The sequence below is a fragment of the Leucopleurus acutus genome, assembly GCF_964270905.1.
Source record: "Leucopleurus acutus genome assembly, chromosome: Y".
Taxonomy (NCBI): Eukaryota; Metazoa; Chordata; class Mammalia; order Artiodactyla; family Delphinidae; genus Leucopleurus; species Leucopleurus acutus.
Window position 1 is genome coordinate 12,332,567 of NC_139164.1, and position 17,718 is coordinate 12,350,284.

Consider the following 17,718-nt stretch of genomic DNA (forward strand, 5'->3'; position numbering starts at 1 on the left):
AGAGACACTCGCGAGAGCAACTGGCGAGAGCAACTCGCGGGAGAAACTCTGAAGAAAACTGCAACGACACAATGTGTTCTCTACTTTTTTACTGCATACATTTCCCAGTTGCTTTAATTTAATCAATATAAAGGAGAAGGGCTTTCCTGGTGGCGCAGTGTTTGAGAGTCCGCCTGCTGAGACAGGGCACATGGGTACGTGCTCCGGTCCGGGAAGTTCCCACATGCTGCAGAGCGGCTGGGCCCGTGAGCCATGGCCGCTGAACCTGCGCGTCCGGAGCCTGTGCTCCGCAACAGGGGAGGCCACAAGGGTGAGAGGACTGCGTATCGCAAAAAAAAAAAAAAAAAAAAGTAAAAGGCAATTTGGGGGAATAATGTGAATTTCCATATAATCAGTAGGGAGAGTTAGGGATTTTTTGATAGATGAGAAATGGGGAGGACCAGATCATGAAGCATTTTGCTTGCTATGCAAATATGCTACCTACTTTATTTTTTAGTGGAACTGTTCAAATAATTTTAAACAGAAACGTGAATGTCTACAAGATAAAATGCATATGGTACTTTAATATGATACAAAGGAAGGCAGACAAAAAGTAATCTAAGCTTCAAAATTTAGTAGTTATATGAAACTGGGAAAACTACCTAAACTCTTAAATTTACCCAGTCTACAGAAACAAGATGATAAAGAATGATCAGATAGGGTTATTGTGAGGTTAAATGATGTGCTGAGCACATTGAGCACAACGTCTAAAAACATAATTCAGGGTTCAAAGCAAAAGTGTGGAAATACTGTAATTGTTTTATATTAAGTGGGAGCCTGAGATTAACTTGTAATCCTGCCTTTCTTAGAGACTGGTCAAAATCATGATACTGCTTTTTTTTTGGGTTTTTTTTTTTTTTTTTTTTTGCTATACGCCGGCCTCTGACGTTTGCGGTCCCTCCCATTGCAAAGCAGAGGCTCCGGACGCGCAGGCTCAACTGCCATGGCTCACGGGCCCAGCTGCTCCGCGGCATGTGGGATCCTCCCGGACTGGGACACGACCCCTTGTCCCCTGCATCGACAGACGGACTCTCAACCACTGCGCCACCAGGCAAGCCCCGAAACTGTTTGTTTTCAATTACGTTCCTTTGCATATTTTGTATAAAGTAAATAATCATTGTATACTTGCACTAATAATAAGCCTAAAAGAGCATAGGAAGACATGACAGAACACACACACGATTGGAGTGAAGAATAATTATTAACAAAAAGATATGAAAAATAATTAGTAGAAATCTTTGGTGGATAACAAATGATTTAACAGAAGACAGTTTACCAATAATTATTCAAGAAGAAGTAGAACCCCCAGACGTAATTTATAGTCAATTCTAGGAGATAGCTGAAATTTTGCTAAAAAAGCTAGTATACTGATGATAAATATAAATAAATGCTATTACTCAGATGACAAAGGTTGTGTGTCAATACTGTTTACAGACGTAACCTCTAAAGATAGCATGCACAAAATGTATGACAATACAAATGGTAATGAATTAGAAACAGGGCCACTTCCTTTCTGGGAATAACTACTGCAGACTAACTGGTCAAATAAAAATAATAAATATTTTGGGCTGGCTACTATAGGAAGTGCTTCATTTACTTATGAATTTAACTATCTCATTTGATTATTGCCACAGTCCTATTGACTGTTCATTATGCAGATTAAAAACTTTTTTTCTCAGGTATGTGCAAGACTTTTTTGAAGAAGAAAACAGTAAAATTCTTTGAAATACTTGAATGACTTGAAATGACTTGAGCAACTGGAGATGGATGTTCTAATATGACTTCCATATGACCTTAAATAATATGTAAATAATATAATGTGAATGAAAATTATAAGGTTATCATATATATATATGTATATATGTATTAAGGTATTTATATTTATATATGTATATATCTGTGTATAGTACATATTTACTTATATATAATCTGTAGATACATATTACACATATTGCATTCTCAATTAGATTTTTAGAGTTTATTTACAAGAATTAACATTCAGAAATTTAGAGCATATTCTAACAGAGGGCCTCCTTTCTGGATATTAAAGAGGATTATAAAGCCATGGTAAATGGAATGATTTAGTGAACACACAAAAAAGTAATAATCAGAAAGCATGTCCATAATAATAAAGGAACAACTGGTAATTTTAAAGTGTTCTTGATAGAAGGCAAAGCGTAATCAATACATTTTGCTATCGAATTTTTAGATAATATTGTGGGTAGAGGAACATGTTGGATATGTTGCATCTGCATGGATAGATTCAAGAAGCAAAATTCAGACTATAGGAGACTATATGGGATAATCAATATGGATTTATAATAAATTGAAAAAAAATAAAGAATTGAAGGGGAAAACTGTTTTAGGAAACAATTAAAAACATTTGAACCAACTGCAAAGTTCAACTCTTATTTGCATTTTATTTCAGTGAAACTGAAAACATTTTTAGTTTGCCATTTATGAGAAAAATGGAAATTTGAACATACTTCATATTTTATGATTTTTTAGAAATTATTAATATCCTTGTGGGTTTTTTCTAGTAATGTGATGGCCTACAATTGTCCATTACATATCTACTGACTTGGCTTGACCAAACTGTAATCAGCCTTCGCTCCTCCTCACAGTGTGCTAAACTTTGACCTGCCCCTCAACTTCGGGGAATCACTAATATACTAAGGTCAGAACATATTCCGTAACAGCTTATTCTGAGAATCAGCTGGCAGGGGAAACATTTTCTAATAAAATACCCCTATTTTACCTCCTGCTCACCCCTCTGCTTCTGTCCCACTAGGTTTCTGCTGGCCTTGCTCATCCTTTCCTCTTAAAAAATACTTTTTCTACTTGATGTTGAAATACTTGAAGATTCTGAAATCAAAGTGTTCTTCTATTCAATCGTCTTTGTGAATAAACTCTTTCCTTACCTAGGTCTTAGTTTGGTTTTCAGTTTTCTGGTGCTACGACGCAGATAAAGTGTTGAGAGCCTTTTGATCTTTATCCTCCTGACCAACAGTGCTGCCCAAACCGGAGGGGTTCCAGCCCAGGATTTGTGTCTCAAATGAAAAAGTGTAAACGTTACCCTTGAGTAGAACTCCACCCTAACTGAGGCCTTAAACGGAGGTGTTCTCTCTCTATTGCCCAGGAGTGGATAGCACCATGAGACAGATAGTTCTTGACAGATAGTTCTTGTTCCCCAAGAACATGGCACCAAGCAGGTGACATCAGGAGTTAGTCAGCTTCTACCCAAGACACTGGAACAAGGTCCCCAGCTTCCAGGAATTCCTTATCTTTCTACCCTCACCGTTTTAACTGTCTTTCTTTGCTGATCTTTCATCTCTGTCCACTCCACCATCACTTTTGCTATCCATATAACTGATCCTATTACAACTGTAGCTTTCCATAATAAGCCTCACGTTGTATTACCTAGTTTTAAATTAATTTTTCATAGGAGTAGATTTACAATGTTGTGTTAGTTTCTACTGCACAGCAAAGTGAATCAGTTATATATACGTATGTCTCCCCTTTTTTTAGATTCTTTTCCCACATAGGTCATTACAGAGCACTGAGTAGAGTTCCCTGTGCTATACAGTATGTCCTTAGTCTCTGTTTTCTATATAGTAGTGTGTATATGTCAATCCCAATCTCCCAATTTATCCCTCTCCCTCCCTTCCCCCCTTGGTGTATTACCCCTCTTTATCTTCTTCCTTACATGAGCTGTTTCCCCCATAAGAATTACTCTGTCCCTTCAAGGAGCCCCAGATGTATAGTAATCCTTCACATGATTCAGAGCTAAACCTCACAGTCCTACTTGTGATTGATTTTATCTACCCACTTTCCTTTGGAAACCTGCAGTTTTCCCCAAATTGCTATACTGTCTCAGGTTTAAGGGCATCCTTTGTGTTGACACTTAGTGGGGGGAACTTTAGATTTTCTCTGTAGACTTCAATACTTTTTAGAAAAAGCAGTGCATATTTCCACTGTAACATAACCAACAGCTGTTTCAAAGATCTAGGTATTTTAAATTATACTACTTTGCCACCAATACAAATATTTACACTATTATTACGGGAGGTCAAAGTACATATTCCTTACCTTGTTCTTTTAATACAGTATACTTGAGAAGGTCCTAAATACCATTTAACCTTTACTTGGAACTGTGTCCTGCCATCAAAAACTTGGGAACTTTCCTCTTCCAAAATGGATGGGACAATACTTTCATCAAAAGTGTCATATGAACTCTGAAGTATAAACCCATCTGACAACCATTTTCATGAACTCTAGGTAACTCCTAATGAGACATATTTATGACTACTTTGCATATTAGTATCTTTCTGCCAGATGAGCTGGTATCTGTTATCTAGCTAATTAGTCCCTATCAAATCTTTAACTATTATCTTCTTTTCTCACGTTAACTACATTTTTACCTCTGATTTAAGTTTTCTAGGAACCTGATGAATCTACAAAGACATGTGACAACTACAACTTACGTGCAGAATTCCACCTAACCATGCATGTGACCTTTCTTGGTCACGAGGTTCTCAAGAAGCCTTAAAAAAAGAGTAAGAGATTGAGAGTTCAATTAAAAAATTGACTATTGCAGCAGAAGACAAACAAGCAACCTTTATTCTTGGAGCTTGTGCTGTGTAGGCCATTCAGAAAGGTCACCAAAACTCCTGCATCTTCCACGTTCTCCTTTAGTAAATAACTATGACTGTGGGCAATCTTATCGAAACTACCAACATCATCACCAGAGAACTCCAAAACTCCACTGAGTATTCCTTCATAATTGACTGGCATTGAACATGATTCTGGCTTCCTGCCTGTGGCCATTCTGTTGTAGCTGGAAGTACCTTCTCTGCATGTTTGCTGAAACCTCTCTGTTGTCTATGCCATCACCAAAACATTCAGACATCTCCTGAGCTTAGTCTTCTATGGTATTGTCCCTTGTTCCTTGAACTGAGTCTGCTTACCCTCAGGAATGTGTAGATCTCCTGAGCTGAGTCTGGACCTCTGAGGAGGCTCTGTGTCACCTAGGGTGGACCTAGGTTTCCTTGTGTTGAGTGTGAACACGTTCAGGTATTGTTTGGAGATAACTGAGCTGAGCTGATTGGGTCCCTGTGCTGAGTCTAAATGTCTTATGTGGATTTGTCATCTTCTGTGTTAGTTTTTCGTGCATCTTTATGTGGATGGAAGATCCATAATTTGAGCTGGGAGCCACCTACCATGAAATTTGAGGTCCTCGATCTAAGTGTGGGTATCCTGAGAATATCTGGTTTACCTGCGGTTTTTAATGGGCCCAATAGGTTTTGGTTCCCTGTTGTGGGTATGGGTATACTGTGGTGGGACTGGGTCTTCATATAAGGGTCTAAGACCCCTGTGATGTGGCCTGGGCATGCCTTAACTGAATTGGGGTCTCAAAAGGTGGGTGTGGGATCTGTTAACATAGATCACTGGCCCCCAAACTGACTCTGGGTCACCTGACTTGCATCTGCAGTAACTACAGGTGCATTTGTGTTCTCTGATTGTGGCTTGGGATCTCTTGAGCTTACCTGGGGTATCTGAAGCTGTCTGTAGTCCCCTGAGGAGGGTATGTGATCCCTGAACTGAGTATGCACCCCCTGGTGTGGGTCTGGGGATTTTGTGAGTATCTGAGTCTCTGTGGTGTTTTTTTTGAGGATGTCTGATAGACTTCTGGAGACAGTGTATATTCAGACATATGTCTACAAACACAACTTACTCGGCTCTTAAATCTTACAGAGAAAGCCTGAGAGAAAAATCAAAATCTGAATTACCATGCTTTCTCTGGGAACAGGAGAAGATACAGGTATCAACTCTTTCTCCTGAGGTATAAATTATTCTCTCCTCCCTAAAATGCCGAATTCCTTACCTTACTTTGTCCTCTTCTTCAGAAGTCTTCCTCCCGCGTCTCTTCAGACGACCGCTAAAGAAACTAACGGTCAAGAGCAAGTGCTCTACCTATAGAAGGAGGATAAGGAACAGGACGTAGCGCTGGGTGGACGAACGGATGAGCCGCACTGGAGTTAGGGAAGATGAAAGACGTAGAGGTGGGGGAGAGGCGAAGAGAGAAACTCGCGAGAGCAACTGGCGAGAGATTCTCGCGAGAGCAACTGGCGAGAGCAACTCGCGGGAGAAACTCTGAAGAAAACTGCGACGACGGAATGTGTTCTCTACTTTTTTACTGCATACTTTTCCCAGTTGCTTTAATCAATATAAAGGAGAAGGGCTTTCTTGTTGGCGCAGTGGTTGAGAGTCTGCCTGCTGATGCAGGGCGCATGGGTTCGTGACCGGATCCGGGAAGATCCCACATGCTGCAGAGTGGCTGGGCCCGTGAGCCATGGCCGCTGAGCCTGCGCATCCGGAGCCAGTGCTGCGCAACGGGAGAGGCCACAACGCTGAGAGGCCCGCGTACCGCAAAAAAAAAAAAAGAAAAAAAGTAAAGGCAATTTGGGGTATAATGTGAATTTCCATATAATCTAGGGAGAGTTCAGAGATTTTTTGATACATGAGAAATGGGGAGGACCAGATCATGAAGCATTTTGCTTGTTATGCAAATATGCTACTTACTTTATTTTTAGTGGAACTGCTCAAATAATTTTAAACAGAAACATGAATGTCTACAAGATAAAATGCATATGGTACTTCAATATGATACAAAGGAAGGCAGACAAAAAGTAATCTAAGCTTCAAAATTTAGTAGTTATATGAAACTGGGGAAACTACCTAAACTCTTAAATTTACCCAGTCTACAGAAACAAGATGATAAAGAATGATCAGATAGGGTTATTGTGAGGTTAAATGATGTGCTGAGCACATTGAGCACAACGTCTAAAAACATAATTCAGGGTTCAAAGCAAAAGTGTGGAACTATTGTAATTACTTTTATATTAAGTGAGAGCCTGAGCTTAATTTGTAATCCTGCCTATTTTCGAGACTGGTCAAACTCATGATACTGCTTTTTTTTGGGGGTTTTTTGCTGTACGCCGGCCTGTCACCTTTGCGGCCCCTCCCATTGCGGAGCACAGGCTCCGGACGCGCAGGCTCAGCGGCCATGGCTCACGGGCCCAGCCGCTCCGCGGCATGTGGGATCCTCCCGGACCGGGGCACGACCCCGTGTCCCCTGCATCGACAGACGGACTCTCAACAACTGCGCCACCAGGCAAGCCCCGAAACTGTTTGTTTTCAATTACGTTCCTTTGCATATTTTGTATAAAGTAAATAATCATTGTATATTTTCACTAATAATAAGCCTAAAAGAGCATAGGAAGACATGACAGAACACACACACGATTGGAGTGAAGAATAATTATTAACAAAAAGATATGAAAAATAATTAGTAGAAATCTTTGGTGGATAACAAATGATTCAACAGAAGACAGTTTACCAATAATTATTCAAGAAGTTGAAACCCCATACGTAATTTATAGTCAATTCTAGGGGATAGCTGAAATTTTGCTAAAAAAGCTAGTATACTGATGATAAATATAAATAAATGCTATTACTCAGATGACAAAGGTTGTGTGTCAATACTGTTTACAGATATAACCTCTAAAGATAGCATGCACAAAATGTATGACAATACAAATGGTAATGAATTAGAAACAGGGCCACTTCCTTTCTGGGAATAACTACTGCAGACTAACTGGTCAAATAAAAATATCTAATAAATATTTTGGGCTGGCTACTATAGGAAGTGCTTCATTTACTTATGAATTTAACTATCTCATTTGATTATTGCCACAGTCCTATTGACTGCTATTCTTATCCTCATTATACAGATTAAAAACTTTTTTTCTCAGGTATGTGCAAGACTTTTTTGAAGAAGAAAACAGTAAAATTCTTTGAAATACTGGAAGAATGACTTGAGCAATTGGAGATGGATGTTCTAATATGACTTCCATATGACCTTAAATAATATGTAAATAATATAAATAATGTGAATGAAAATTATAAGGTTATCTCATATATATATGTATATATGTATTAAGGTATTTATGTTTATATATGTATATATCTGTGTATGTATATTACATATTTACTTACATATCACATGTATATACATATTACACCTATTGCATTCTCAATTAGATTTTTAGAGTTTATTTAGAAGAATTAACATTCAGAAATCATTTAGAGAATATTCTAACAAAGGGCCTCCTCTCTGGATATTAAAGAGAATTATAAAGCCATGATAAATGGAATGATTTAGTGAACACACAGAAAAGTAATAATCAGAAAGCATGTCCATAATAATAAAGGAACAACTGGTAATTTTAAAGTGTTCTCGATAAAACAGAAGCCAAAGCATAATCAATACATTTTGCTATTGAGTTGAATAGCATGTTGAATGTTGAATGAGACTGCATGGATAGATTCAAGAAGCAAAATTCAGACTATAGGAGACTATATGGGATAATCAATCTGGTTTTATAATAAACTGACAAAAAAATAAAGAATTGAAGGGGAAAACTGTTTTAGAAAACAATTAAAAACATTTGAACCAATTGCAAAGTTCAAACCTTATTTGCATTTTATTTCAGTGAAACTGAAAACATTTTTAGTTTGCCATTTATGAGAAAAATGGAAATTTGAATATACTTGATATTTAATGATATTTTAGAAATTATTAATATCCTTGTGGGTCTTTTTCTAGTAATGTGATGGCCTACAATTGTCCATTACATATCTACTGACTTGGCTTGACCAAACTTTAATCAGCCTTCTCTCCTCCTCACAGTGTGCTAAACTTTGACCTGCCCCTCAGCTTCGGGGAATCACTAATATACTAAGGTCAGAACATATTCCGTAACAGCTTATTCTGAGAATCAGCTGGCAGGGGAAACATTTTCTAATAAAATACCCCTACTTTACCTCCTGCTCACCCCTCTGCTTCTGTCCCACTAGGTTTCTGCTGGCCTTGCTCATCCTTTCCTCTTAAAAAATACTTTTTCTACTTGATGTTGAAATACTTGAAGATTCTGAAATCAAAGTGTTCTTCTATTCAATCGTCTTTGTGAATAAACTCTTTCCTTACCTAGGTCTTAGTTTGGTTTTCAGTTTTCTGGTGCTATAACGCAGATAAAGTGTTGAGAGCCTTTTGATCTTTATCCTCCTGACCAACAGTGCTGCCCAAACCAGAGGGGTTCCAGCCCAGGATTTGTGTCTCAAATGAAAAAGTGTAAATGTTACCCTTGAGTAGAACTCCACCCTAACTGAGGCCTTAAATGGAGGTGTTCTGTCTTTGTTGCCCAGGAGTGGATAGCATCATGAGACAGATAGTTCTTGACAGATAGTTCTTGTTCCCCAAGAACATGGCACCAAGCAGGTGACATCAGGAGTTAGTCAGCTTCTACCCAAGACACTGGAACAAGGTCCCCAGCTTCCAGGAATTCCTTATCTTTCTACCCTCACCGTTTTAACTGTCTTTCTTTGCTGATCTTTCATCTCTGTCCACTCCACCATCACTTTTGCTATGCGTATAACTGATCCTATTACAACTGTAGCTCTCCATAATAAGCCTCACGTTGTATTACCTAGTTTTAAATTAATTTTTCATAGGAGTAGAGTTGATTTACAATGTTGTGTTAGTTTCTACTGCACAGCAAAGTGAATCACTTATATGTACATATGTCTCCCCTCTTTTTTAGATCCTTTTCCCATATAGGTCATTACAGAGCATTGAGTAGAGTTCCCTGTGCTATACAGTATGTCCTTAGTCTCTGTTTTCTATATAGTAGTGTGTATATGTCAATCCCAATCTCCCAATTTATCCCTCTCCCTCCCTTCCCCCCTTGGTGTATTACCCCTCTTTATCTTCTTCCTTACATGAGCTGTTTCCCCCGTAAGAATTACTCTGTCCCTTCAAGGAGCCCCAGATGTATAGTATTCCTTCCCATGATTCAGAGCTAAACCTCACAGTCCTAGTTCTGATTGATTTTATCTACCCACTTTCCTTTGGAAACCTGCAGTTTTCCCCCAAATTGCTATACTGTCTCAGGTTTAAGGGCATCCTTTGTGTTCACACTTAGTGGGGGCTCTGTGCATGTTTAGCAGTAAACATTAGGGCAGACGGGAAGGGCGCCCACCTCCTCTTTTCAGCCTCTCCTTCAGAGACTAATTTCTTCACCCAAGTGCTGCATCCACCTTCAGGACATTGTAGCACACACGTAGCCACGACCTGGTTCCCAGTGGCCTCCCACAGCTGCCTGAGGGGGAAAGAGAAACCAGCTGAGGGCAAACACCTACAGAGCAAAGGGAGCCCTGGAGCACCTCTCTAAGCAGGCGACCCGGGGACACGCGAACCAACCTGACAGCTGAGGGAAGAGGAAAGCGTGTCCCAAGTCGGCTGGGTCCCCAGCACCTTGTCTTCCTGTATGGTGCCACAGACAGGGGCACGGGGAATGGAATCGAGCCTGCGTGCTCCCCACGGTCACCCTGTCGAAGGCAACCGGGAGGAAACAGAACACAGGTGCACGTGACTCAGCCTCCCACTGCACTCACTTTGAACCACACTGTCCCACAGGCAGGGCAGTCGTTCCAAGAACAACCCGTGGAGCTAAATGTGCACGTGGGCTAGATCCACAGAGGGGAGGCGGGGGACAGAAAACAACTGGAACAGTAAACAAGGGGGCGCTGACCAAAATCCTTTCTCGTGGAAACAGGTACGTGTAGAGTTCTGTATAGGTACCTGCCCGTGTGTGGCGTGTGTGTGGGGGGGGTAGTGGGGGGGCACGTGTGTGCACGTGCATGCTCAGGAATAGGCATGACTACTGTCATGCATGTGTGGACGTTGGGATGGACGCGGGGACGTGGAAAAGCTTAAAGAGCTTATAGAACCTACGTAAACTGTGGGCCAGTTGAAGCCCCCAAGCCAGGGAATCCAGCCCAGAGGTACCACCCGTGGAGCTAAGTGTAAGTGGCATCACACGCCAGCACCCTCGACCAGGGGCTGAGACTAGAGGGAGGAAGAAAGCACCTGTGGAAGGACAGGGAGGATGTAAAGTACATGAGAATCATAAAGGGCCCGATGCCCAGGCCCAAAGAGGAAAGACCCACCCTCCACCCCTCCAGCCCCACTCCCATCTCAGCTACAGCCACCATTATCTCCTTCTCCAGTGCACGAGCAACCTTTCCCCCACCCCTGTGTAGGCCCTTGAGAAACACCTGGCCTTTGTTTCATAAGGTTTGGCACACCGACCCACACCGAGGCATAACCGACTGCCTCACACTGATTTTGCTGCTTTAAGACATCACTCTAATGTTCTGACAACCCTTGTGGCTCAGGAGTATGGCCGTGATGGCTTAGCTGGATTCTACCCCTGCTCCCCTGTCCCACAAGACTGGGGCGAAGGGCTGGGCTGGGATGTGATCTCATTTGGAAGGTGGACGAGAGCAGAACCACTTTCACAGGGCATCCTTAGGGTCGGCAAAATTCACATCCTCGGGTTGGCAGTGGTGAAGGCATGCATGCGTGCATGGTGGCCCTTGACTGGGTGCAGTCCTCAGCACCTCAGTGTGTGCGCACGTGTCCAAATAAAGTTGCTGGCGTTTCATAGTGCCACCAAAGCGTGTCGTCCCTCTCTCGGTCTCTCAAAAGACAGGATGGCCAAGTCAACTTCGTCTTGTGCCATGTGTCAATGTCCGTTCCCGGAGGGACGCTTGTCACCTTATGTTGGCTAGCAGAAAGGCAATTTCTGCCTGCCACTCAAGCGTTTGAAAGGCACTATGCAAACGTGTGGTCACACAAAGTCCGAGAACCCGTGGGTGCCAATCACAGACGAGGAGAGCTCTTTTGGTGCCAGGCAAAGTAGAATTTGTCTGAGAGTTTAAGTATCCAGAGGGGATCCCAGGAGAGTGGGCCACAGAGGGAGGGAGCAGATACATACAGAAACAAGAACACGCATGCGTGCACGCACACACACACACACACACACACCCCCACACACACAAAGACAGAGGGGAGACAGACACTCAGACGGAGCTCTTCGCTGCATGGCTTTTCTGCTCTTGAGCAAAGGAATTCAAGTCGAGCAAAGAGCTGGGTTTGCCGGACACTCCCCTCTCATGCCACAGAGCTTCAGGCTCTCTGTCCCCTGGAAGAAAAGTATCCAGCAACTTTGGCCACCATGCATTTCCTTGTACATTTTTTGAGAGCTCCCAGTGGTTAAAGGTCCCGAGGCAAACCGGATTCTGATTTTCTGATTTTGGAGCGGGAACTCCTGACTCCAATGGCACAGGCACGCCAAAATAAAGTTAAAAACAGTAGTACTTAAAACGTTTCCCAATGTTTTACAATCCAGGGGTACTAACTTTCACTAAGATATATACTCAGAAAAGTTAACTGGTTCCATTTACATTTAGTGGAAAATTGGTTTTATTATCATTATTCCCACGTTGGTCATCTGCCACTTGAATATGGATCAGAAAATAGATACTTAACCTCAAGATTTCTTAAACTCATTACATTCACATGTGTAAATTTTCCTTTCATTTATACTATTGCTTTTTTTTTTTAAAGGAGATGTTGGGGGTAGGAGTTAATTAATTAATTTATTTTTGCTGTGTTGGGTCTTCGTTTCTGTGTGAGGGCTTTCTCTAGCTGTGACAAGCAGGGGCTACTCTTCATCGCGGTGTGCGGGGCTCTCACTATCGCGGCCTCTTTTGGTTGCGGAGCACAGGCTCCAGACGCGCAGGCTCAGTAGTTGTGGCTCACGGGCCTAGCTGCCCCGTGGCACGTGGGATCCTCCCAGACCAGGGCTCGAACCCATGTTCCCTGCTTTAGCAGGCAGAATCTCAACCACTGCGCCACCAGGGAAGCCCTATACTATTGCTTTAAAGGGATAAAGGCACATAGAATGTCAGTAATAATGCAAACATTGTTTTTCAGCCTTTTTGGAGACTTCTCAAACCTTTTATATGTTTAAGCTTTCAAAAAGGAACATGTAATTTGCTTAGCCTAACTGGAAAACAGTCACAGCTTGCGATGGAGAAATAACACATTGCTGAATTTTGAATACATTCATGTTCAAAGACACAAAGGAAAAGTTTAGGCAAACAGCACAATTCATCCTCCAAACAAAAGTTTTATGCTTGTTTAACTCAGCAGTATAATTAACAAGAAATATTTCATGAAATTGTTTTACTCTGAAAATTCTGAGCATTACATTTTAAACACAACTTCTACTTTTCAACTAACATTAACAACTATGAAAGTACTTTGAATAATTCCATGTTGTCATTTTCTCTGAAAATTCATAAAGGGAAAGTTAATATATGCCTGTTCCCCCCAAACCAACATTTTTCTTTTAGTAGTATTCAAGCATCAATTAAAGAAACCAACTTAAACTTTTCCTTTGTAAAGAACATTTGGTACATAACTGAGTGTTATTTTTAATATCTGCTTTGGCCCTCTCATTCATATTGGCTTCCCGCATAACCTCCCCTGGAAGCCCCACAACCTGAGCTACTGTATGAGTCACGAGGAGCAAGGTAGCCCCCATTCACAGAGGGTGGAAACCCTGGTTGTTCTTGTCTTCCACGCTCACGACCACTTGAATAAGTATTACTTTGGCTGCTTGAGTAACCTTCCGGACCTCCTCCATATCCATCTGTTGTATTGCTATCATAGCGACTGCTTCCACCGTAAGTCACAGGGGCCCTTTGTGCTGCTGGTGCACCACGGGAGTCACCTGTGAAGTTAATGATTCATAAACTAAATTTAAACATTACAAATTTTTCTGGTATCATATGACATGACTTAAAGTGCTAAATATTTGAAAAGATAAGCTTTATCTGTCTCTGCTATGAAAATATAAACTATGTAGCAACAGTGAAGGGCTTTCACATTTATTTAAAAGAGCGAGCAATATTTTTCAGCCTAAGTAGTTTATTTTAAAGTAAATGTTATTTTCTGAAAATGGACTGAAATTCTCACCTTCATAATGTTCCTATGCTTCATACTTTTAATAGCACTCTACTGATTATTTGAAAATGTTAAAATAGGGGCTTCCCTGGTGGGGCAGTGGTTGAGAGTCCGCCTGCCGATGCAGGGGACACGGGTTCGTGCCCCGGCCTGGGAGGATCCCACATGCCGCGGAGCGGCTGGGACCGTGGGCCACGGCCACTGGGCCTGCACGTCCGGAGCCTGTGCTCCGCAGCGGGAGAGGCCACAACGGTGAGAGGCCCGTGTACCGCAAAAAAAAAAAGAAAAATGTTAAAATAGTTTTTCTGTAATGAGAAGAAAAGATGAGACTGCCAATTTACCCTTCATTGCATTTTAAGTGAGCTATTAAGAAAATAATTCAAAGGTCTTTAATTTATCAAAAAGGCCATGCTAAACATAGTTTTACCTTTGAGGAATGGAAGTAAAATTAGAGTAAACAACGATCTGGTTAAGTCTAATTCTATGATTTACAGGTTGTAACTGGACTCTTACCGTAACTCCCATATGAATCCCTGTAAGACCTTCCACTTCGATATTCAGAATAATCTCTATCACGACTTCCACCACAGCCATCACGATCCCTAAATTTAAAAGAATGTCATAGATTTAAATTACGTGTCACGATCACATAATTTAAAAGAATGTTTTTATTTGATAAAAACACAAAACTTTATATTACCTATGTTCCCCAGAGGGATGATCATTCCAAGAACTTGAATGTCCATAATAACGGTATGCATTGACTCTACGTGGTGGAGTATAATCCTTGCTGTCTCGGGAGCTTGGATAAGCTCTGCTTGAATAAGTTAAATAAAGCAGATAAAATTTTAAATGCAACTTATAATATCCAGAATATATAAAGAATTCAGACAACAGAAAGACAAAAAATTTTAAACGGGCAAAGGACTTGAATATACTTTTGTTCAAGGAAGATACACAATAACCAACAAGGACATGAAAAGCTGCTCAACGTATTTATTATGGAAATGCAATTCAAAACCAAAATGAAATATCTACTTTGCACCTATCAGACTGGCTATAATTTAAAAAAAACAAACAGAATATATCAAGTGCTGGTGCAGATGCAGAGAAACAAATCATGTATGTGCGTGGCAGAAATGTAAAATAGTACAGGCTCTGTGGAAAAGATTAGCAGTTCCTTAAAAAATTAAAGAATTACTATATGTCCCAGGAATTCCACTCCTAAGTATATATACACTCAAAAAGAATTGAATACAGGTACCCAAATGCTTGTACAGGAGTATTCATGACAGCACTATGATGGGAATAACCCACACAGATGGATAAACAAACCATGTTAACCACACATAAAATGGAATATTTAGTCAGCCAAAAAAAAAAAAAAGATCAGAAGTAGTGATTCATGCTACAGCATGAATGATCCTTGAAAACATTTATGCTAAGGGAAAGCTGGGTAATAAAGGTCACATAGTGTTTGATTCCATTAGTATGATATATTCAGGATTAGATAAATTCATAGATAAGGACACAGATGGGCACCTACCAGGGACAAGGCGGGAGAAAATGGGAGTGACTGCTTATTAATTTTATTTTGGGGTAATGAAATGTTTTGGAACTGAGCAGAGCTGGTGGTTGCATAACACTGTTAAGTGTACTAAATGTTACTGAATTGTTCACTTTTAAATGTTCAATTTTGTGTTAGGTAAATTTCAGCAAGAACAACAAAATTAACCATGGCTTAATTCATATACTGTGTTTCTTCTTACCTATCTTTAGTAGCATAACCACCATCTCTTCGTGACATATAGCCAACTCTCCGAAAAGAGACTGGCTCTCTGTGAGGAGAAGCTCCATAATGTCTTCCACGTGATACTGAGCCTTTAATTTAAAAATGCTTGTGTTTAAGTATCTCAAAATTGACAGTAATGTTTCCAGGAAAAATTCAAAAGTCTGATATCCTTCCTCTCTCCAAAATCATTTTAAAAAACTACTCCTTCTAAAATTCCATTTATGCACATTTTTGTTTCCCTTTAAATGATACCACTGAACATTTTATTTTCGGTACACCTCCCGTTCCCTATACATTTCACATACCCTTTAAATTACCAGCAGTAGGGAAAACTTCTCAAAATTTGAGCAAATAATTAATTTTTGGTAACTACTGTCACATATTCAATCACCAAGTGGTTGGCTCTCTCCTTTATGTGTACAACCTTAATTATTGACCTTTTATGATGATAGCAACAGTGACTTCTATTGTTTATTAGCAATAAAGGGCTCATTTGAAAAACACTGTACCACTTCCAAAATATGAAACTATCTCCCATAAATAATGTTCTCTTCATGTGTTAATTCTTATTCCTAATTCCTAGAGGTCACTAGGACGTTGTTTGTTCTCTTCTCTTGTTTGTTCACTAGGCTAACCATCTAATAATGGAAAGGGTAGGCTTCTTAGCTTCTGTTGTATTTTGAAGTCAATACCGTGCTACATTTGGCTTCATTAATATTCTACACATAAAATGGCAATTTGAAAATGACTGTTTCAAGTCCGTACCATATTAAGGATCAGAAAACAGTGCTAAAAAAGTTAAGAGCACAAACTACAGTTCATATGGCAAGTTTCAGTTATTGTTTATAATAATTAAATTAAAAACCAGGTGGCCAATATACATAGCTAAACTACTCTACAGACCAGAACATTCTCTCACAGGACATAGTTTTCATGAAAATTCTGATATTGAAACTATGTGATAAAGAAGCCTACTAACCAAAAAGTGTTAGCAACAACTTAAATTAAGAGGAATTCTATAGCAAACATGGACATACAAGCAATGTTTTCCCCACTGCACTGCTAATCACCTACTACATGTATAATTAGAAACTAAAAGATTATTTCCCAACCACAAATCAATCAATAAATTAGTGATTGGTAAACATGTTCATATACTTCTCACTTTCCATTTTGCTTAAACATTCTGTTTAAAATAGCTCACTTTCATTAATAAGAATCAACTGCCTCTGCATTACATAGCATTTACCTTGTCTTCCCATCCCACTACTGCTTGGTCTTTGAGCAGATCTTTTAGGAGGAGGACCTCCACTTCTCGAAGATGGTCCTCTTTTAACTGGAAAGGGTCCCCTGGAAGAACTCGCATTGAGACTAGGAGTATATCCACCACAACCTGTGTTTAAATGAAATCTTTTTAGTTAACTAGAATCAACATTTTTTCATTGGTCAAGTTTCACTTATTGTTATAAACTTTCACTAAACAATTACCCCAGTCTTCAGCTTTCATATTTGTCTAAACCAGTAAGATTGTTTGCTCATATGACACATAAGTTAGTACAGTTCAAAGACTTACTGTAAAAGTCAGTTTGGAAAATCTAGGAAGAAATTCAAGAACCACTGGTATGAAAGCAGTTTGGGGAGAAGAGAGAGAATACAGAAAAACCTGGATAAATTAAATGTAAAACTGAATTTTGATCAGTTTAGGAGGAAGATGATAAGTTATTAGTTATATAATTCTGGTGTCAAGGACGCTTTTTTTTTTTGCGGTACGTGGGCCTCTCACGGTTGTGGCCTTTCCCGTTGCAGAGCACAGGCTTTGGACGCGCAGGCTCAGCGGCCATGGCCCATGGGCCCAGCCGCTCCATCCTAGGTATAGATCAAAACATTAAAAATAAAAAAGATGAATAAAAAATGCATAACCTAACAGTTAAGTATATACATACAAACAACC